The following is a 25,189-nucleotide window of genomic DNA, read 5'->3' as shown; positions in this document are numbered from 1 at the left end:
CCCATTTTCGGTACACATAAAAAAAATAAAGAAGAAAAGAGATTCCTAAAACGATTGCACTTTGAAAAACATAAGTGGCTTACTTATTCTGAAAATAAGAACGGATTGTTTTGTAAATATTGCGTGTTATTTTCTGATAAAGGTGGAAAAGATAGGGCTACGCCGTTAAAAAAAATTGTCAGTGAACTTTAAAAAAGTATGCAAAGTTGTGGGGGAAAGATGGTGATTTGAAACACATAGCAAATTGCAATAACATATTGAATGTCTATTAATTGCAGAAGACTTTAAACATAGATATCAAAATCCAGATAAAGATATAATAAATATTATAAATACAGAAAGAATAAACCAAATTAATGAAAACCGTAATAGATTGAAACCGATTATTGAAACTATAATTTTTCTTGGGAGACAAAATATACCACTAAGAGGTCACAATGATTCTGATGATTTTTTTCAAAAAGTAAATGATTCGGTATCGACAACAGAATCTACTGTTAATAAAGGTAATTTTCAAGAGACTTTAAAATTTAGAATTTGATGTGGGGATTCTAATCTAGAAAATCATTTAATGTCGACTCATTCCAAAGCTACTTATATAAGCCCTATAATACAAAATGATATTATCGAATGCTGTAAAGTTTATATAACTGAACAAATTTTCAAAGAAGTTCAAGAGAGTAAATAGTATAGTATAATTTTCGATGAAACAACTGACATAGCTCATGCTTCACAAATTAGTTTAGTGTTAAGATATACATACAACGGTATAATAAAAGAAAATTTTATTTGTTTTGTTAATTGTCATAATATTTATAATGAAACAGAAACTGAAGACGAGGATTTAATGGAAAAAGACCCTATTACATTTGAACCTAAATTAACTGGTGATATATTAGGTGAAATTGTACTTAATATCTTAAAAAGTTTTTCACTTAATCTTACTAACTGTGTTGGTATAGGCACTGACGGATGTAGTGTCATGGTTTCTCCAGTACGAGGAGCTGTCACAAAAATACAATCACATGCTCCAAATGCCATTCATTGTCCGTGTTCTAACCACGCATCGAATCTTGCAATATCAAAGTTATCATCTATACAAACAATAAGAAACTGTGTGGGACTAATGATGGAAATTATATCATTTTTTAATATGTCATCTAAACGAAATTTTGTTTTGAAGAAAATTTTAAATGGAAATCCACGTTTAATAAGCTTGTGCGAAACAAGATGGGTTGAACGTTACGATAGTGATATGCTGTTTAAGTCATCTTTACCCTATATTATAAAAGCTCTAACATTAATTTCCAATTGGCAAGAACACAACTCATCCTCAAAAGCAAAAATGTTATTGACATCACTATGTAAATGTGAATTTGTTGTTGGAATATTTTCTTTATCAAGTTTTCTATGTGTGACAATAATGGTGAGTAAGCTACTTCAGAGTAAATGGCAAGATATTTGTAAAGCAAATGAAATTATCTCAGATGTAATTTTAAGTCTTGAAAAGAAGAGAAAAAATGCTACGACTGGCTTCCATGAACTATATTATATTGAAATAAAAAAAATGATGTTAGACCTGGACATTGGAGAAAAATTGCCACGATTAACAAGCCATCAGACTAAAAGAGCCAATCACGCTGTTGATTCAATTGAAGATTACTATAGAGTATCTGTGTGTATACCACTAGTTGAAAATATATTAAGTGATATGAAGGCACGTTTCTGCTGTGCAAAAAATCAAGCATTTATATTTTTATCTAAACTTATTCCAAAAAACATAGTCACCACAACTAATGAAGAATAACAAAAATTGTACAAAATATAAACCATTTTAAATTTGATGATGCAAAATGGATGAATATAGAAGAGATAGAGTTAAAAACTGAAATTGATTTATGGAAATAAAATGGACAAGAATCCAAAATGAAGGTAAAATGTACAAGTTGGCTTTTAATTTTATAAATAATATTTTTAATTTATTTTATTTAAGGTGTTGAAATTCATACTGATGTTATCACTAGTGCTGAGGCGTGTAATGAAGTTGTATATCTTACTATTAGAGAATTGCTTTTCATTATTTCATGCTTGCCTGTTAGTGTCGCTTCTGCTGAAAGGTCGTTTTCCACTTTACGAAGGTCGAAGGTAATGCTTAACATTTTACACTTTATAGACATGCGCAGACTTATGTTTCAAGGGGAACAAATTTTGGATATACAATCAATTAGTAAAGCAGAAAGGGACATTTTTTCATTTTTACCACCTATTTAATTTAATTAATTAATTAATTTTTTAAATTAATTTCGCATGTATGCATGTATGTATTATTGCTTATTTTTTTTTTTTATTTGAGTATTTATTAGAGCTATATAAGTCCTTAATTATTTTACTATTTTGTGCACAAATGCAATAAAATATAAATGCATGCATATTTGATTCCATTTTTCTATTACTTGCTAATATTGGCCTAAAACATATTTTTGTAGATTGAAAACATGGTTAAGATCTAGAATAGGCCAAAATCGATTAACGGGTTTGGCTTTGCTGCATGCTCACAGGCATATTATTATATCCATTGATGATATAATCGACAAATTTTATAAAATGAAAAAGAGAAATATAGACTTTGTTATTTTAGTATTTGACTATCAACCTTATGTTGGTATATATTTTGTATGTATATATAATGTTAAATAAATATTTAATTTAATTCAATTTGATACTTTATTACTTTTATTTTTATTTATTTACGCGAAATGCGAATAAGTAACAGGAACAAAGCTATAGGTAATCGACTGTAAATTAATTTTTAGTTTCATAGAAGAAAAATTAATTTCGCCCCCCCCCCCCCCCCCCAGTGTTGCCAGATGGAGGGAAATTTCCCGTTTAGAGGGAAAAAATATGACTGAAAAATACCATTAGGGAAAAGGGAAAGAATTTCATTACCAACTCGATTTACGGGAAATTAATCAGCCCAACATATTTTTTCGAAAAAAAAAATAAAAACAGAAAATTAAATATTGATAATTTATCATGATAAAGAAAACTTCATCATGGATTATATTATTTTATATGAATTGTGGATAAGACATTAAGAAATGATAACAGCTAAACAGCTTAAACCATATCTTAGTTAACACAATGTAGATTGTACTTTGTACTATTGTAGGTAGACGGTGTCTTGTCTTGTACAGTTGTACAGTTGTACAGAGCCTAAATAATATATATATATATTATAGGCTCTGTAGCATTATTATTATAGACCTATAATAATAAATAGCGTAATATGACTAATATGGGTATTAAACTATTACGTAAAGTATGTATCATGTATTTCTTATTTTTATATTATCTTATCGCTATCGCAGATTATTTAAATTATAAACAATTCACAATGAATTCAGACGAAGATTGCCCCGTTACGCCACCAAAAAAATACAAACGAGGATCAAAACTTTTTGTTGACGACTGGTTAACTTCTGCTGAATTTAATGGATGGCTAGAAAAAGTTCCAGATGACGCCACTAAAGCTAAATGCAAAGCTTGCAAGGTATTTATGATTTAATTGTTAGTCTTTTATAATATTTAATTATTATTTATTTAGACCTTATTAAACTGCGGTAAGAGTGATCTTCAAAAGCACGCTGCTGGAAAAAAGCACAATGATAAAATAAAATTAATCAAGACCTCAGTGAACATAAGAGATGCATTGCAACGTCCAACGTCTGATTCTGAAAAAAAACAGTCAGTTAAAGAAGCCGAGATAAGGTTGGCTGCATTTTTTGCTGAACATAATTTGGCGTTTCATCTCAGTGATCACTTAACTGATGTAATAGGTAAATGTTTTACTGATTCAGCAATTGCAAAAGATTTAACGTTAAACAGAACGAAATGCACAAGTATTGTTAAAATATAATTGCAAATGTCGAATCCACTGAAACTATAAATAATTTAAGACATTTACCGTTTTCAATTCTTGTAGATGAAAGCACAGATATTACTGATCACAAATTTATGTGTGCTTTAGTTAGATATATGTCTCCAACAACAGGCCGTGTTAGAACAGAATTATTAGAGCTTATATTATTGGATGCCACTGACGGTTCGGCAGAAAAAATTTATGACGCATTTAAAAATTGTTTAGTTTCCTACAATATACCTCTAATAATATCTTGGGTTTAGCTTCAGACGGTGCTAATGTTATGGTCGGAAAGCATAATTCTTTTTTTAGTCATCTAACTAAGGATGTTCCATCAGTTATATTGATGAGATGCTTATGCCACTCATCAGCTTTGGTTGCAGGGAAGGCTTGTGAGAAATTGCCAAGAGGTCCTGAAGAATTATTGAGAAGTATTTCAACGTATTGTTCAGGGAGTGCTAAACGTTGTTCACAGTTGACAGAAATGCAAGAATATTTTCATATGGAGAGAAAAAAAATATTGAAACTTGCTTCAACAAGATGGTTATCCATGCATCAGTGTGTTTCTCGTATACTAGAATATTGGGTGGTATTAATTAGTTATTTTCGTGTTGCTGTTGTTGAGGACAAATTACTTAGCGCTGAAAATATTTTAAGATCGATGGAAAATTCATATACAAAGGCTTATTTACTATTTTTAAAATATGTATTAAATATTTTGAATAAATTTAATGCATTGTTTCAAAGTCGGACCATATTGATACATAAAATATCTGATACTTCTGAAAACATTCTCAAAGAGTTTTTAACACATTTTATAAAGACTGACGTTCTGAATACCGTACAACTCCATACTATTAATGTTGATGACCCTAATAATTTTTTACAAAATGATCGAGTTTTTTTGGGAACTGAATGTGAGGACTATTAATAATTTCAATTCAGAAGTTGTAACAGAAATAAAAAATAAATGTTTGGAATTTTTTATTCAAGCTGCAATTGAAATTAAAAAAAGATTGCCAATCAATAACTTATTTTTCAAACAACTAAAATTTATTGATCCAAAAATAGCACTGACAGATGGTACTGATATAAATTTTAAAGTTTTAATAGAAACATTCAATAAGCCATTTGATATAAACGAGTTAACAATGGAATGGAGAAGAATCAAGGTATTAATAAATCAAGAACAAAAAAAAGAATTAATTTCTTTGGATGTAGAGGAGTTTTGGCATCAAATTTCCAAACTTGAAGATTACTCAGAAGTATTAATGTACAAAAATCTAGCGGACCTTGCACAATTGTGTCTATGCTTACCCCATTCTAATGCCGAAGCAGAGAGAATTTTTTCAATAGTTACAGATGTTAAAACTAAAAAGCGTAACAGGTTGGGAGATGATACCTTAAATTCAATATCTGTAATTCGATCATCATTCGGGGCTAAAAATATTAACTGTACCAACTTTGAAGTGACAAAAGAACATTTAAGACTTCATAACGCTAAAACTCTGTATAAAAAATAATGTTTTTTTTTAATCTTGTGTTTTTATTATAATATGATGTATTTTGTTTTTAAATTATGATATTTAAATAATATGTTATACTTTTAATTTTTAAAGGACTAGAGTGGTATTTCTAAGTCATAAAAGCAGTGTGTTCCTTATATAATAATTTGTTTTTTTTTAATTTTGTATTTTTATTATCCTATGATGTATTTTGTTTTTAAATTATGATATTTAAATAATATGTTATACTTTTAATTTTTAAGGACTAGAGTGGTATTTCTAAGTCATAAAAGCAGTGTGTTCCTTATATAATAATTTGTTTTTTTTTAATTTTGTATTTTTATTATCCTATGATGTATTTTGTTTTTAAATTATGATATTTAAATAATATGTTATACTTTTAATTTTTAAAGGACTAGAGTGGTATTTCTAAGTCATAAAAGCAGTGTGTTCCTTATATAATAATTGTTTTTGTTGATAATAAGATAATCTTATACTTTTATTATCCTATTTTGTGTTTTGTTATTTAAATTATGATTTCTAAATAATGTTATACTTTTAAAGGACTAGAATGGTCATCAATAATTTGTTTTGATGATATATTTTATTATTTACATTTTAGTATCTTATATCTATATAAAGTGGCCCTTTATATTAATAAAGTGTATCAAAATAAATAAAAATTAAATTGCTATGTAGATGTTAAAAGTATTTCTTATTAATTATTATATTATGTACCTCAAAATTATATTACATAAGAATAGACTATAGACTATTAATTATTATTGTGTGTGGCGTGTGCAACTTATAGAACTATGGTGTTATCTTATCATTTTGACCACAGTTAATGATATATTATCACTTATCAGTGATTGTGAGTACGAGCGTAGCGAGAAAAAAATTTTTGGTGCGGGAAATTTTTAATCAAAACGGGAAATATGAAATCAATAAAAGGGAATTTGAATTTTTTTAATCTGGCAACATTGCCCCCCCCCTCCCCCACGGTCTCAACTCAAATACGCCCTTGCATGTTTTTATTATTTAATCCTAAATGTGAATTAAATGTAAATATCAATTTAAAATAAATTACGAGATGATTTAGTTTAGATGATATTGGTATTTGGTAATAACTTATTACCTATATCATAATAACTAAAGACTAATAAGTAATAATTTAATAACAATAATAACATAATGAATAAATTAATAATAATAATCAATAAATACTATAATGAAATAGTCATATTATTTTGAATTAACTTCTATCAAATAAATAGTTTGATCGTACAACCATTATGTCTTCCAGTAAACTTGGGTTTATCCTATTTCTTTGATCATTCAATATAAATTTTAAACTGGAAAAAGGACGTTCCACGGTAACCTATTTAAAAATAAAATTAAGTTGTATAACTCGTATTATAAAATGAAATCATTATATTATAATTTATAACATTTCAAATATTTGAAACTGAAATATTAACTTGAATCAAAGGCTATAAAATTGTGTTAGATAATAGAAATATCGTCGTAATTCATAGTAAATAATTACTAATTAGCCATTGCTGTTCATACATCAATGGATACTTTTTTTTAAGTTTTGTCCAAATATCTATAATGTTTTTGCTTTTATCTTCCCTTGGAAGTTGCATAAAACTTATAACTTCACTTTTAATATCCAACACAACCTGCTCTTGCCTACTAACTAAACCACTACTCCGGTCAGTTGCAGCCGTACGAAGTTCAAGCTCTAAATCATCTACTTCATTGTCTTCAATATGATTACTTAAAATAGATGGCTGTTCAATAATAACAGGATCAATATTATTATCATTATGTAATTCTGAAGACAAGAGTATCAAATAGTTTTTGGTTTTTCTTATTGTAATTTTATCCAATAAAACATTACACACGACCATCTAAGAAAATACCCAACTTGAAACTATCGCAGTTAAATAAAGTAATTTCTCGTATTTGCATAGCTTCAACAATTATATTTGAAATAATGAATCTAAAAAAATATAAAATACAATTAATGTATAAAATAAAAATAATACTCGATTTTATACAATATATTGAATTATTAATGTTGTAATAATTACTTATTTTCCTTGTGTTAATAATGCATTTTTTCCACTCAAGTAAAGAATCGCCAGAGTATAATTGCTCAGCCTGCAATAAACAACTAGTTATTTTAACTGGTCCAAGAGCAATTTTCAGGTCATTTATAGTTCAAATAAAAAAAAAAAAATAAGCAATAATACATACATGCATACATGCGAAATTAATTTAAAAAATTAATTAATTAATTAAATTAAATAGGTGGTAAAAATGAAAAAATGTCCCTTTCTGCTTTACTAATTGATTGTATATCCAAAATTTGTTCCCCTTGAAACATAAGTCTGCGCATGTCTATAAAGTGTAAAATGTTAAGCATTACCTTCGACCTTCGTAAAGTGGAAAACGACCTTTCAGCAGAAGCGACACTAACAGGCAAGCATGAAATAATGAAAAGCAATTCTCTAATAGTAAGATATACAACTTCATTACACGCCTCAGCACTAGTGATAACATCCCACATAGCATTTTCCAATGTTAAAACTTCTATAAATGCTGAAATTGAGTTGAATTTGAAAGGTTCGAAAAATAATATTCAATAATACTAGATAAAGTGTTTATTTTTAAATGTTTAGATTAAAGTAAATTTTTAATGTTATATAAATACTTGATTTAGGTTAGATTTTAAATATTAAAAAGTTAATTTGTGTTAAATATTGAATAAAGTTACAATGACTAACATTTAAATTGAGTATCATAAACAATGTTTATTAAGTCTAAATCTATAAACATTAATTATAGGTTACTAAATTAACACTATCTACACATTACATTAGAATTGCATTGTTAATGTATTTGTTTAAGCTTTTATTTAATGCTTAATAATATTTCGTCTACATTATTTGCGGTATAGATAAGCGCTATAAATAGGGTGTCGCATTTTTCTTTAAATAAATAAACAATATAATTCGTTGGGTATATTTTATATTTTAATTTGTGCAGGATACGTCGATTATCGCTTATTATAATATAATATATGAAAATTGACTTTATTATTGCCAGAAGTCAAAACACAATTTGAAGTAGTCGCTCGAAGCGTAACACAATAATCAATTTACAAGTATTTACAACTCGTTATTGAACAAATTTCCTGGTCTAGCGCGGTGATAATAGATAAGACCGACGTGGCCGACTGCCTACGACTAAAAATAACCGTTTTATGAACAATGAACTCTATTTACGTAATAATATGATGTATCATGTAAAAAAATAAAACGAGTAGTCACTATAACGTATATACTATAATATAGTCTGAGTATTAATTGTACTATTTGTACTATTGAAAAATCATGCTATTTTGTTCGAATCGATCGTCTCGCACTACAGGACAAACGGCTGAACTAAAATATTACAATTTTATTATTTTACAATTTTACATAAAAACATGAGTTGTTTAAGTCGGTCTAGTAAAAAAGACGTATTCGCGAAGAGCTTAAAGATCTTCAAACACAAGATGATCAATTTATATTTAATCAATTAGACTTAGAAGAAAATGCAGGTGATGAAGAAGCTGTTGGTGTAGAAGATAAAAATAATGCAGGTTGGTGTATAATGTTTATATATAATATATTATAATAAATAACTGTTTAGTGCTAATTAGTAGTTCAAAATCGTATTTCGTTCAACAATAATGTTTTTGTTATTTTTAATTATTATGACTTGTATTAATTATAAGTAATTTCATAGAAATAATAATTAGCTTATAATAAAAAAAAATGTATTTCAGAATTGTCTAATGTTAATAATACAATAGAAGAGATTGCGAGCTGTTCTTATAAACTGAAATTCAGTTTATCAATGACGAAGAAAATGCAATTGTGGAATCAGATACAGATTGTTCGGATGAAGAACTACCTTTTCATCGTTTTACTGAGGTAGAAGCAGATTCTGTAAAAACTAAATTAGCATTATGGAGCATCAAACATAATATAACACATGCTGCAACTTCCGATTTATTAAAAATTATTCAATCTAGTTACGACCCTTCTCTTCCGGGTGATGCTAGAACTTTGTTAAAAACTAACATTTCAGGTTTAAAAATTCCACTTAAAGAAATAGCACCTGGGCAATACTACCATTTTGGTGTGCGCAATGGTATTATACAGAATTATAATATTTATGATGACACCATGGATGTAATTAAATTAGTTGTAGGAATCGATGGTCTTCCATTAACTAAAAGCTCGAAAAGCACTTTTTGGCCAATCTTATGTTATATAAGACCCTATTATAATAATGTATTTCCGATTGGGCTATATTGGGGAATAAGATAACAAAAGAATTTGTATAATATGAAAAAGTCTTTCACCTAACACCTTAAATAAAAATAAATTTAAAAAATATTATTTATAAAATTAAAAGCCAACTTGTACATTTTACCTTCATTTTGGATTCTTGTCCATTTTAATTTCCATAAATCAATTTCAGTTTTTAACTCTATCTCTTCTATATTCATCCATTTTGCATCATCAAATTTAAAATGGTTTATATTTTGTACAATTTTTGTTATTTCTTCATTAGTTGTGTTGACTATGTTTTTTGGAATAAGTTTAGATAAAAATATAAATGCTTGATTTTTTGCACAGCAGAAACGTGCCTTCATATCACTTAATATATTTTCAACTAGTGGTATACACACAGATACTCTATAGTAATCTTCAATTGAATCAACAGCGTGATTGGCTCTTTTAGTCTGATGGCTTGTTAATCGTGGCAATTTTTCTCCAATGTCCAGGTCTAACATCATTTTTTTTATTTCAATATAATATAGTTCATGGAAGCCAGTCGTAGCATTTTTTCTCTTCTTTTCAAGACTTAAAATTACATCTGAGATAATTTCATTTGCTTTACAAATATCTTGCCATTTACTCTGAAGTAGCTTACTCACCATTATTGTCACACATAGAAAACTTGATAAAGAAAATATTCCAACAACAAATTCACATTTACATAGTGATGTCAATAACATTTTTGCTTTTGAGGATGAGTTGTGTTCTTGCCAATTGGAAATTAATGTTAGAGCTTTTATAATATAGGGTAAAGATGACTTAAACAGCATATCACTATCGTAACGTTCAACCCATCTTGTTTCGCACAAGCTTATTAAACGTGGATTTCCATTTAAAATTTTCTTCAAAACAAAATTTCGTTTAGATGACATATTAAAAAATGATATAATTTCCATCATTAGTCCCACACAGTTTCTTATTGTTTGTATAGATGATAACTTTGATATTGCAAGATTCGATGCGTGGTTAGAACACGGACAATGAATGGCATTTGGAGCATGTGATTGTATTTTTGTGACAGCTCCTCGTACTGGAGAAACCATGACACTACATCCGTCAGTGCCTATACCAACACAGTTAGTAAGATTAAGTGAAAAACTTTTTAAGATATTAAGTACAATTTCACCTAATTATCACCATTAATTTAGGTTCAAATGTAATAGGGTCTTTTTCCATTAAATCCTCGTCTTCAGTTTCTGTTTCATTATAAATATTATGACAATTAACAAAACAAATAAAATTTTCTTTTATTATACCGTTGTATGTATATCTTAACACTAAACTAATTTGTGAAGCATGAGCTATGTCAGTTGTTTCATCGAAAATTATACTATACTATTTACTCTCTTGAACTTCTTTGAAAATTTGTTCAGTTATATAAACTTTACAGCATTCGATAATATCATTTTGTATTATAGGGCTTATATAAGTAGCTTTGGAATGAGTCGACATTAAATGATTTTCTAGATTGGAATCCCCACATCAAATTCTAAATTTAAATTTCTAATTCTCAAATAAAAAAAACACATCATTGTAAAATCAATGCATTTGTCACTCAGAATCTAAAATTCAAATCGAAAGTTAGTCAAAGTGGACTCGGCCTTGGAGTCACGCCTGTTTTATATATAATATGTAAGATTTATTATTATTGTAGTAAATTGATATTTACTACTAATTTTTTATTGCAATTCTGTATTTTGCATATAGACTGTAGGTTACCATATTCACCTTCTGCGTGCGTTTTGAAATACCGTTTCACTGGATTATCACGATTTATAATCTTTGGCATAATTATTAGTGTAGGGTGACCATACGTCCCGTATTATACGGGATTGTCCCGTTTTTCCACTTTGAGTCCCGTTGTCCCGACAAAAGTTATACGGGACGCATTTTGTCCCGTATTTTCAAGTAGGTCCTGTATTAATCCCGTTTTTCTCTTTATTGTTAATTTATAATTTTTTTTTTTTTTTTTTTTTTATTCTACGATAGTTTTGTATTAAAATATTTAATAGATCATATTCTAATCTATACTTATCGGCATTATTTTTAGATTCTTTTCTTGACAATAAATTATTATAATTGCTGCGGGTTGAAAATAGAGAACTAATAATGTCACATCATTATTGACAATGTTAAACCAACGATTATAAATACTAATGGTATATAAATAACGTACAAAATGTTATTAATATTATTATATTAATGTGTGACTTCGTCTACTAAATAAGTACAATATTCCATCCGCCACAACCAGTTTGTTGTCAAATATAATGTCTATTTTTGTTTATACGGGAGTGTCGAGTTCACGATGACATTCACAGTGTAATCGTAGTGACGTAGTGACGTATAGAGTATAAGCTTATTTAAAATTAAGTGTACCATAATAGCTTATTTGTTTTTCAAAATGTCCAAAAGACGATGCGTTTTTACTCCACAATTAAAATTAGAATTTCCTGTTTTACAAGATGCTGACGAAGTAGGAAAAATATTTTGTACCATATGTAAGTCAGTGTTTTCTATAGAACATGGTGGACGTTCAGACATCACACAACATGTTACAAAAGTAAAAAAACATTTACTGGCATTATCAGCTGCATCAAAACACGAAAAGGTAACTTCTTTTTTTTTAAAAATTGATCCGAGTGGGTCCACTGACGAAAATAGACGTACTGCAGCACAAGAAGGGATATTCGCATTTCATACCGTGGTACACAATCACTCATTTCGATCAATGGACTGCACATCATCTCTTTTAAAACAAATCTATAATAAAAAATTTACTTGTGCGAGAACTAAGGCTGAATCGATTGTTTTAATGTGTTAGCTCCTTTCTCCATGCAACAAATTTGTAAGGAAATAGAAAATATAAATTTTGCTACAATTATGATAGATACTTCTAACCATAAGAACCTAAAAATCGTACCAATTTTAATACGTTATTTCAAACCAAATTCGGGAATACAAATCTAAGTTTTTGAAGTAACAAATTTAAAAGGAGAAACAGCAAATATTTTATTAACTTATATAATTGAAAGTTTAAAAAAGCATAAGTTGTCAGATAAAATTGTTGCATTTTCTGGAGATAATTGCAATACTAACTTTGGAGGTGTTTTGAGAAAAGGATCAAATAATGTTTTTTCAATTTTAAATAACAATTTAAAAACGAATATTTTTGGTGTAGGTTGCGCTGCTCATATTTTGCACAACGCTATGCAATCAAGTGCTGATGTGTTACCTATTGATGTAGAAATCATAGTTAACAAAATTTTTCAATTTTTTCATATCTATACAGTTCGAGTAGAACATTTGAAAGAGTTTTGTGAATATGCAAATGTTGAATATAAAAATATTCTTGGAAGTGTAAAAACTCGTTGGTTATCCTTATTACCTGCAATAACAAGAATTATTGATATTTACCCGGGCTTAAAATCATACTTCGAGAAACAGGAAAAGTGTCCTACAATATTAAAATCGTTTTTTAATGATCCTATGTCTATAGTATGGTTTCATTTTTTGCAAAGCCAATTAAAGGTTGTCTGTGATACTGTAACTAAAATAGAAGGAGATAAAATATCAGCCTGTGAAGTTGCAGAGGAATTAGAAATTTTAGTTGGAAAAATAAAAAATAGAAAAAATCTAAATTTCCTTACAACAAATATTTTATCGCTTTTAAATGATTTAAAAAACAATAATATGTATAATGAAAACTCATTCAAAAAAAGTACTGATCTATTTTATAATACTTTTTTATCTTACGTAGAAAAATGGGGTTGCCACTTTGACCAGTTGATTTGATGAATTCAGTCATGTAGAACAAATTTTTAAATCACGAATTCATGAATGGCAAAAAAATTCAGCTAAAGTAGAAGTTAAGTGGTGTGAAATATTTGAATACACTAAAGCTCATAACATTGATACAACTAACATATCAAAAATTGTAGAATATTCTTTGGAAATTCCTGGTACAAATGCTGCAGTAGAACGGATTTTTTCAACCATTAACGTGTTGTGGACAGATGAAAAAAATCGATTTTTGGTTGAAACTATCAAATCAATTATAATTGTAAAAACACATTTTAAAAACTTATCTTGTAATGAGTTTTATAATATTCTATTAAAAGAAACTAGGTTACTCGATGAAATCGGTTCAGCACAAAAGTATACAAAAACATCAAAAGAAGAAATTTACGTGCCATCGTCATCAAAATATTTTTTTTTGTACTTTTGTGTATAAATTATATATTATACTTATTAATATTTTATTTGTATTTAAAAACTATTATACAGCATACATTTAATTTGTTTTTTTTTTAAATTAATATATTTAGTTAAAATTTACGGGACTAAAGTGTCCCGTATTTTTATTTTATTTTTATGGTCACCCTATCCTAACCTAACCTTCGAGAAAGTCATAGGCGCAATTTCAATAAAAAAACTGGGAGTGCTTAAGCTCTTTATTTAATGGATTTAGAAAAATTTGTATAAAAATGAATATAATAAGTATTAAAATATATAATAAGTACACAATTTTAAGTTAACCTATATAAGATTTATTCGCCTATCTTTTTCTGCAAATGAATCTATAACTTTATTAATATTTATTAATTTTGTCAAATCTTTTTCTTTATATAATATTGACAAATCTGTTAGTCTTTCCTGTCCCATTGTAACTCTAAGCCATGTCTTTATCATACGTAAAGCAGAAAATGATCGTTCACATGTGGCAGGACTATTTGGTAGTGAAAGTGTCACCTGAAATTTATATAGTCTTCATTAGTATTTTATAATTAATGTTAGAAATATCAAATAAGGTAGGTAGCAAAAAAGGGTTAATGAATTACTTGTAACAGTTTATATATATTTGGATATACATTTTTTCTATGATATTTTTGAAGTGCATTAAATCAAAATCTTTATTTATCTGTTTGAAACAATTTTTTTCAACCATAATTTCTGCCTTGAGTGATGCAACTTCAATATTAAATAAATCCTGAAATTGTATACTATGTAATGTAATGTTATAAACATACAATATTGTTAAGTAGGAAGTTAATTTTACTTTAAAATGGTTAATAAACGGTTGACTTTCATCAAAGTCCATCAGGAAAAAGTTGTGAATAGCAGAAGCCAATAACAAACTTTCGTCAGAAAAACGTTTCTTTAAGTTGATTATTACAATATCAAGTATGATAAAATATACTTTATTCCAATAATTTTCAACAGAATCATCAAAATTTATACTATCAGCAGATGTTGATTAGTTAGACAAAATTCTTTCAAGCTATGTGGTTCTTTTCTTATTCTTTTAGAATTTAAAAATACAAAAGAAATGGTAAAAATCTGTATAATCCTATAATAACAATCGGAATAATTACAAATCTTAATTATTTCATCAACTACATACTTTTCAAAGGTACTTCTAAAGAAATGTTATGATTTTCAGCAAACTCTTTTATTTTTCTCCATAATACCAAAAATGAATCATCATTTCTTTTTTTTCAAAAGTTTCAATCACAGCTTTAATAATACCGGCTGCTTTTCCTAGAGTTGCAGTTTTTTGTTGTAATGTATTGCTTAGTACATTAATTACAATTAATACATCATGAAATATAAACAAGTGCACGACAAATAATCCTTTAGTTATGGTTGAATAAATACCTAAAAATAAAAACAATAATATGTCATAAAGAATTATTCATTGTTCAGTGTTTATACATCAAAAAGTATTATTTTTATTCAATATTTTATACTTAACCAATAGCTTGACTGACATTCCTATCATAATTGGCTTCAATTTCTTCATTTAATACTTGTAGAATTGCTTTAAAATTATTTAAAACTACATCACAATTTTTAAATCTGCAAACCCAACGTGTGTCAGATAAATGGGTCATAGATCTATTTTTTAACCCCAATTCATTTTGTATGCCTTGCAGCTTAATATTTTTTGAAGGAAATGAAAAATATATGTGTATTGATTCCAAAGCATTAAATAAACTCCTTGCATTCTAAATAAATAAAATTATAAAAAACAATTGAAATTAAATTTGTTTTTCTAAATTAAAAAAAATGAATACCGTTATATATTTGCACATGTCAACCACAACCAAGTTCAATCGGTGCGCCATACAATGGGTAAAAACCACTGTAGGGTATTTTTCCTTAATTTTTCCTTGTACACCTCCTAAATGACCTGATGGCTGCATCCGAATTGCGTGCGCAGTTTTTATATGACAGGGTGGAGTTGCGTGCGAGTATTTTTTGGGACATATCCGAATTGCGTGCGTTAAAGTTTGAGTAGACGACCGGTTTTTTAATCGGTTTTAAAGGTCGTCGACCTTTACATATTATGCTATAAAAGTACTAATGTAAATATAACTATATAGTAAATTCAATATAGGTACCTACTGTATTTTGGGTTTTCTTCAGCGAATGGGGCTAGATTAGTAAATGGCGATTAGATATGAGTACATGGATATAATATGATAAGTATATTATAACGATTTTAGAATATTGAGTAATTTATGATTTTCGAAAATCAGTTAGCATCCAGAAAGGTTAAGCGACAAACGATAAAAATGGAAGTTAGTGTCATGTATAGTGAAAAAAATAAAAAATAAAAAATAATTAATGGCTATAAATTTCATTTCAATAAACTTTTAAATAATAATATTCAAAGATGGGCATGTACAAAACGAATGTGTAAAGCTTATTTTAAATTGAATGAAAATAGTGATATTTTTTTTAGTGTTTTAATTCATGACCACGAAAAAGATAATGTAAATATTTTAACTCGACAAAAAGTAAGCAATAATTTAAAACGAAAAGCTCTAGACGATCCATGTGAAAAACCGTCTAAAATCTTACATCGAGAATTACGTGAAGGAGATATTGATACTTTAACTACTACAGACACCATGCGCATAAGAAAGAATATTCACTATGCACGTTCAAGTATAATTCCTAAATTGCCTAAAAATTTAGAAGACCTTCATTTGGCTTTCACAAATTTAGGTGATATTAAAACAAATCGTGATGAAATATTTCTGCTTATAAATAATTCAGAAAAAAATATTGTAGCGTTTTCAATACAAACAAATTTAAAATATTTAACTGAATGTGACGTTTTATATGTTGATGGTACTTTTAAAAGTTGCCCCAAACCATTTTATCAATTATTCATTATTCATGGAGCTAAAAATTCAAATTATACTCCACTAGTATTTTTTTATTAACACGAAAAACTACAGAAATATATAAGAATGCGTTTTCCAATTTAATAAATAAAATGTGCTAACTGAATTTAACTTTTACACCACGTATAATTTACGCTGATTTTGAACAAGCTATACACTTGGCTATTTCGGAGATTTTTCCTGAAGTATTACGTAAAGGCTGTCGTTTCCACTTAGGTCAAACTATGTGGAGAAAAATTCAATCAATTGGCCTAAGCAAACATTTTAAAAAGAAATCGGAAATAGGAAAATATTTAAAATTATTTTTTGGATTATCTTTTTTAAAACCTGAAGAAGTTCATCAATGTTTTTCTGAGGATCTCATGGATATAAAACCAAATAACCAACAATTACATGATTTTTGTAACTTTTTTGAAAAAAATTACATTTTAGAAAGCTGTAAATTTCCACCGTCAATATGGGCCGAGTTTTCTAACAGTTTAATGCGTACTACTAATGCATGTGAATCGTTTCATTCGAAACTTAATAGTATGTTCTACTCTTCATATCCAACCATTTTCCAATTTTTAGAAGTTTTGAAAAATGTACAAACTGACGTTTATATCAAAATGCGTAGCTCCAATCAGACGCAAATACGGCGTAAAGCTGTGGAAAAAGATTATATTAGAGAAATTATGCGACAGTATGAAGATAAAATTATAACCCGTTTGGAGTTAATAGAAAAATTAGCTTATAAAAACTTACCAGTTTAATTTTTTTTTTTTTATTGAATTCTATATTTTTGACCTGTCTATTTTTGGCATTGCATTAACAATTTTCGAACTATTTTTTTTATTGTGATTTTTTAATTTGACGTTTTAATTGTATGAAGATAAAATTATAACCCGTTTGAACTGTTTAGAGTTTATAGAAATGTTTAATTTTTATTTAATTTTATTGTTTTTTTTTTTTTTAATTGAATTCAATATTTTTGACTTGTTTATTTTTGGCATTGCATTAGGTAACAATTTTTGATAAATTTTTAAAACTGTTTTTTTTTTTATTATCATTATTGTGATTTTTGAACTTAAGAATTTAATTGTCGATCTTAACTTAATTTTTTACTGTTATTTATTGAATTAATACTGTATTTTTGATCCCCTCTCCACCATAAGCTCTAAAAAATAAAATTTAGTTGTATATTAGTATATAATTAATTTATTACTCAGTAAGTAATAAGCATGATTTTTAAAATAAATGGTTACTTATTTTATTTCAGTATGTTACTCATGTAGGTACTTCTGTAGCAACTATAATATTCTTTCTATGCATAGGGTAGGTACACATAGTAATTTATGGTTAGAATTTTATATTTTTCTAAATAGAGCAAAAAAAAAGGAAATCCAAAAGAAGCCTATACCACACGTAAGTATTAAAATTTAAAATTTATTAATTTATTTTTTAAACAATTTGAATTAAGTAGTTTTAAAAATTTACAAAATTGATATAAATATAAAATGGCGTGGGGGGGGGGCGCACGCAATTCGGCTCAGTCGCGAAAATACTGCGCACGCAACTCGGCTCAGTCGCGAAAAAACTACGCACTCAACTCAACCTAGATAATGATTTTCGCACGCAATTCGGAAACACCGGACCTGACATTACAGCCGCGCCATCATGCGATTGAGCAATTATATTTAAGTGACTTAATTCAGATTTTTGTAAAAATTTCAGTAGTCAGAAAATCAGTATCATGCCCTCTAGAGACTTCCAAAACTCCCAAGAACCTTTCACGAATTTCTAGTCCTACAGTGTATCTCTCACATATAGACAGCTGTTGGCCTTTAAAACTCCTTAAATAAATATAAAAAAAATTGTGTGGGTTAGTTGATTGTTATTGAATTATGAATAAGTAGGTAATCATTATGGGGTTTTTTTTTTTTTATACAGGGTACTTGAAATTTAAAACTACCTAGCTTCGTCACACATTAATCCAAAAAATCCATTTGTTTGTACATCCAAAATAATGTTTTGTCTGACATTTTCAGCACAAATACTTAAAATTGATTAAAATTGATTTTGTATAAGCGAACTAAAATAGTTTGTACTACTATCATATTTATTTAAAAATTTTTGATCAAATTTTGCAAGTAATTTGCATGCTTCTTTAAAGTTACCTTTAATATTTAAATATTATAAATGTTTTTTTATTTTAATAAAAGTTATTACATACCTTGGATTCAAGGAATTTTCTTCTTTCGAGTGACCTCTAAAAGCCATACCTTGTCCGCTCAATTATAATAAAATTTTTATAAGTTGCGTAAAGTAATAACGGTTTTCTTGAATTTGTATTGTATAACCATCCGATAACTGACTTACAACTGATCCTTGTAATTTTGAGCTTTTAAAACTTTCACATTTTGATTTGCTTGTAATATGATATTTCCGGGTAGTGTAATTTCAATTTTTCATTTGTCTAATAATTAAAATTTTAAATAAAATAAATTTATTTACATTGATATTATCTATATATTTCTATCTCTAATAATAAGCAATAACCAGTTGGTAATAATTATTGAAGAACATTTAAATTAAGTATAATAAAACTATAATAGGTACATAAAATATAATACTTTTCTCCAATTTTGAAATCCTTTATCTGTGAAAGTGTCTTAACAATTATTTCCCAAACCAAAATGTCGACAACAGAAACAAAATGCTAGGTCCTTATTAATGCTATATTTTAGCCATCAAATTCTGAATAATATTTACTTGAAAACGATCTGTTTATATATCCAAATCTTGATAATAGATATTCCTAAATAATAAATAAATGCTAATAACGGTATTCGCTCATTGGGTATGTTTTTTGTATTAATTTTTATTGTATTTTTATCGATGTATTGACTTGTAATATAGGCTGCTTAGGACCGGTATTCAAATCTCCTAAATCATTTGGAAATGAAACAGTTTCCTGGATTGACTCGGTGAAACTGTCATTCACATCTTGCTCACTTTGCTGTTCTAAATGTTTCATGTTTAATAAAATAACTCAAGTTAGAAATGTTGAACGAGGATTATAAAATGGATCGACAAAAGATTAAATATACAACACAATTAGTTATAATAAGAATACGTAATATTTCACTATAACTAAAACACATAACTAAGTATGAAAAGTAAATTGCCTTCTAACAATGTAAGTTCTATGCTTACGAGACATACATGACGTACACCTAGACAATACTAGAAATACCGTCCATAGTACACTAATACACAGCCTTATATACGAATGATCTATTAACCCATGGCTCACGCCATTTTATAAGCTCTCTTACTTGCTAATATAATATCACACCATATGTGGTGTGATTTAACAAATAGTAATAACAACTTACTATGTTGTTGTTATTGCACATTATAATGCTACTTTTATACAATATTAAATTATATTCAACAAGAAAATTAAATTAATTTTGAAAAATAAATTATAATTTATACATTTTTTCTATTTTATTTAAAAACTAAAACTGTAATTAAATATTTGTATATATCATACGGCAAACACGGTCACACAGTATACTGACGATAACTTGGGTAGAAGTAAGTAGTATACATTTGTATGTTCTGCGCACTTTTGACTGCGGAGATTGCAAATTTTTAAGGGGGATTTTTCCCCTCAAACTTTTTTTTTCTCCGCTCTACCAGACTGCGGTGATTTTAAAATTTTTAGGTGGATTTTCCCCCTCAAACTTTTTTTTCTCCGCTGTACCAGTAAAAAAACACTGATTTTCAAAAACCATAATGTATGTTCTGCGCACTTTTGACTGCGGAGATTGTAAAATTTTAAGGGGGATTTTCCCCCTCAAACTTTTTTTTCTCCGCTGTACTAGTAAAAAACACTGATTTAAAAAAATTTAAAACCAATTATTTTTTCCCCTGTTACACATAAAGTTTAACAGTGTATACACTATTTATTTCCCGTGTAACACAGACGGAGTATTCCGCTACAACCAATAAATTTTTTTCTATGTTACACATAAAGTTTAAGCAGTGTATATACACACTTCATAATTATATTTTTTAGTCATGTTTTTTTTTTAAAAATAAAAAATAATACGTTTTGGTTCAAAATAAAAAAAATATATTTATATGTATTGTCTCATTATTCTAAATTAATTTTAAATTGATTAAACTAGTTTTCTTACTTCCCTAGTAAAAGGTACATATTCTACAATGCTATCATGAATTAATAAACAATAAGCAGTTACACCTGAAAGAGATTCTGATGCTTCAATTTCTAATTGAACATCTACTGATGAAGCTGTAGCTGAATCATTCTGTTTTGACGTATCGATAACAATAATTGGAGCTTGCGTTAGAAATATAGATGGGCTTAATATCGGGTTCCGAATACTTTTTTCATAGTACGATTCTTGAAACGATGTATACATATCATATAATAAGGTAAAATTATTTTTAGCAAAATCCAAATTTAAATTATCATAAGGATATGCTATTGAGTTTAAAAATACTTTTACATTAGTTATATTACAATGATCGAATACACCACAATCTTTTTCTAACGAATTTTTACGTCCCTTTTGTAATCCGATTATAATGAATCGAGGTTTTTCTAATTTTGAAGCAGTTTTTAGGTTCCATACAACTTTTTTTGTGGTTCCGAGTTCAGGATATTCAAAATTTTCAAAAGATCTGAACGGAATAAACAAACTTTTTTCTTTTTCAATAAGTTTTAATAATTTTAACCTTTCTTCATCATCAACAGTAATATGTGGAACCTTCCAAACTATTTTTTTCAAAACAACTTTTCCAGAATTTGTACTTCCACTAGTAATTACTTTTAGAGCGTTTAAATCGTTATGACTTCGAGTTAATATTAGTTCTAATCTAGAATTAACTAATATCAGTAGTATGTTTTGGTCGGTTCTGGGTCCCCCGCAAATCCAGGCGATCCAGGCACCCCGCCCTCCCTATCGTGCGCGTGCCATGCTCCGTCATTCCTATCGGTGCCGTGCCCCCTCCCCTCCATGCCATGCCCGGCCTTGCCCCTCCATGCCGTGCCCGACCATGCCCCTACCCTCCATGCCGTGCCCGTTCATAGCCTTCCCCTCCATGCCTATCGCATACCTGCCCGACCATGTCCCTCACCTCCCATCCATTCCTATCCACTCTATCCCGACAGATGACAGTACTTAACATTTCTATAGCACCTTATTGTTTTTAATTATATACTTTTCCCCATTTAACTAAAAATCATTAGGAAAAGACAATTTATTATGTGTAGGACATCACTTTCCATTCCAACATACGGAAAATAAATATTTATCATATGTTTTATAGCTATGTGAATGTGGTAGATGTTTAGTAATATAGAGACCTGATTTCATTCAAAAGAATCATACTGTTCTTCAAGCTCCTCCTTTCATCTACGGAGTTTATAATATACGAGAATATAAAGATATATATGCCTAAGAGAAAAATATATTTAATTAATAAATGAATATTATATTATTCATCGATATAATGTTTAACACTGCTTAAAACTCTTGAAAATGTTATTATGAAAAGTGAGTGTTTCACTTTTAATTAACCTTTAATGACTATTGAAACATTAACGACCTCTGATTATTATTTCTATTATTATGAATTTTCTCTTTTACCTTTCGTTATTTAATAGGGCGATTCCCGAGTGCGTCCCGTTTATCATATTGTACCTTTTTAATAGCCTAACTGCGTCCGCGATAATATCACACATAATATTGGTATATCCCATGTGCGTCCGCGATATTATTGCTAACAATATATCTTTATGGATAAAATGCATTGATAACTTATAATATTACACTGTGTTAGTTTACATTTACACTATAGTCAATACGTAAAAACCTACTATTCGTAACTAGTCTTTGACAACCACGTGCAGCGTGTGTAGTGATGTGTAAGCAGCTAACAGTTTTAATTAAATAATTAACATTTTACATTAATTTATTTTATTAAATAATATTACGTACTATAATATACTTGAAAGATGTCGATGTCGTTGCCGTCGAATATGATCAGTCAACACGGTAAGAAACTTAAAATTATTGATGGATATAAAATGAGATTTCATAAAATGTTGAATGGCGATGTAAAACGATGGTGCTGTGTAAAAAAAACGTGTACAGCTTACGTGAAAACAGATATGAGTGAGAATACAATTATTGATAGTAATTTAAACCATAATCATGATTTAGAATCTGAAGGAAAAATGATGAGACAAGTAATAAGGAACTCTGTAAAACGAAAAGCTCAAGAAGAACTTTGTGAACGTCCACTTAAATTAATTCATTTGGAACTAAAAAATAAAAAAACGGATTCTTTAACGACGTCTGACATATCTTGTATTCGAAAAGGGATTTATGCTGCTCGCCGTTCAATACTACCCAAGAAACCAACTAATATTCAAGACGTACACAGTTCATTAAATTCATTAGATATTAAAACATTTGATAATGAAACATTTCTTCTGGTGAATGACAGTAATAAAAACTTGGTTATGTTTTCATGTAAAAAAAATTTAGCTACTTTATGTACCGTAAAAACAATATATGTAGATGGTACATTTAAGTACTGTCCAAAATTTTTTTTACAACTTTTTACCATTCATGGTTTAAATAATGGTTATTACATACCATTAGTATTTTTTTTATTGAATAACAAACAAACAGAATCGTATTCTTCATGTTTTTTGTAGTTAAAAAATGAATGTACAAAATTAAATTTATGTCTTAACCCCGAAATTATGTACGCAGATTTTGAAAAATCTATTCATATGGGTGCAAAAAATGTTTGGCCAGATATCATTACAAAAGGTTGTCGGTTTCATCTGGGACAGGCGTGGTGGCGAAAAGTACAGAATCTTGGTTTAAGTACTCATTATTGTGATGATTTATCAGAAATAGGACAGTTTTTAAAGAATATATTTGGATTACCCATGCTGAATGAAGACGATGTTGAAATAAGTTTTACTGTCGATTTTATGTCTATCAAGCCTAATGATGAAAAACTAAATCAGTTTATGGATTATCTCGTAGAAAACTATATTGATACACAGTCAGACTTCCCTCCTCACACATGGGCAGAAATGAGCAGTAGCAGTGAACGAACAACAAATGCGTGTGAAAGCTTCCATTCTAAATTTAATTCATGCTTTTACACACCTCATCCGGACATATATTCCTTCTTAGAAATATTAAAAAAAATTCAAATAGACACAAAAATTTTGATACAAACTTCTAATCATATACCTAAAAAAATTAGATCAGTCAATGAAAAAAATATTAAATTCATCGAAGAAAATATACTAAAATACAAAACTAAACAAATCTCTAGATATGATTATGTGAAAATCATGGCATTGAAAAGTCAACCAAAAAAATAGTTTAAATATAAACCCAGCATTTCAAAATTGTATGTAAACCTAAATAATTTAATACATTTTTTATAATAATAAACTTTTAATTTTTCTTAATAAATATAATATAATAATTAAATAATCAAATAACCAAATATTTTTGGGGTGTAAGCCAGTTCACCTCCTCGTGGTGCACCCTGGGTAACTCTAAATGAACTGGGACGCATTCGGGCTATGTAAAAAATATGACCTTTTTTTCTTGGGACGCACTCGGATGATACCTTATTTTGGACGCACTAGGAACATTAAAAAATTGTCATTTTGGGACGCACTCGGGCGACGCCCGATTTCTTAACAGCCGTAAGCTAAATATAAGGAAGAGGTGTACCTAATTATAATATTACATTTTATAGCATTATTATTATAATTATATAGGTAGTAGGTACCTTAAATGTATTTATTATTGACTATTTATTACTGTATTACATTTTATTATTTTATTATATGACTTTTTATGTGACTTTAATGTATTTTTCAATACATTTTACCATATTTATTATTTATACTTAATTTTGATATATTTTCATCATTTTTATCGGGACTTTGTATTAAATTAAATTAAACTATATTTTAATTTTTAATATGTGATTTAAGTAAGTAATTAACATTTTTTATCATATTATATGACTTTTTACGTATTTATATATTTATCGGGACTTTTTTTTCCTAGTGTGGGACTTTTTACCGGCACTTTTTTTTCCGCGATT

General features: G+C 28.1%; 1 pseudogene; it reads left to right on the top strand.

Moving 5' to 3' along the window:
• Window positions 1–12,231: 12,231 nt before the first annotated feature.
• LOC126554726 (uncharacterized) lies at window positions 12,232–20,085 on the top strand (annotated as a pseudogene).
• The last annotated feature ends 5,104 nt before the right edge of the window (window positions 20,086–25,189 follow it).

Source organism: Aphis gossypii, unplaced genomic scaffold (assembly GCF_020184175.1).
Source record: "Aphis gossypii isolate Hap1 unplaced genomic scaffold, ASM2018417v2 Contig00585, whole genome shotgun sequence".
NCBI classification, from domain to species: Eukaryota; Metazoa; Arthropoda; class Insecta; order Hemiptera; family Aphididae; genus Aphis; species Aphis gossypii.
The sequence above is the reverse complement of the archived record's forward strand: the minus strand, read 5'-3'. Positions and strand labels throughout refer to the sequence as shown.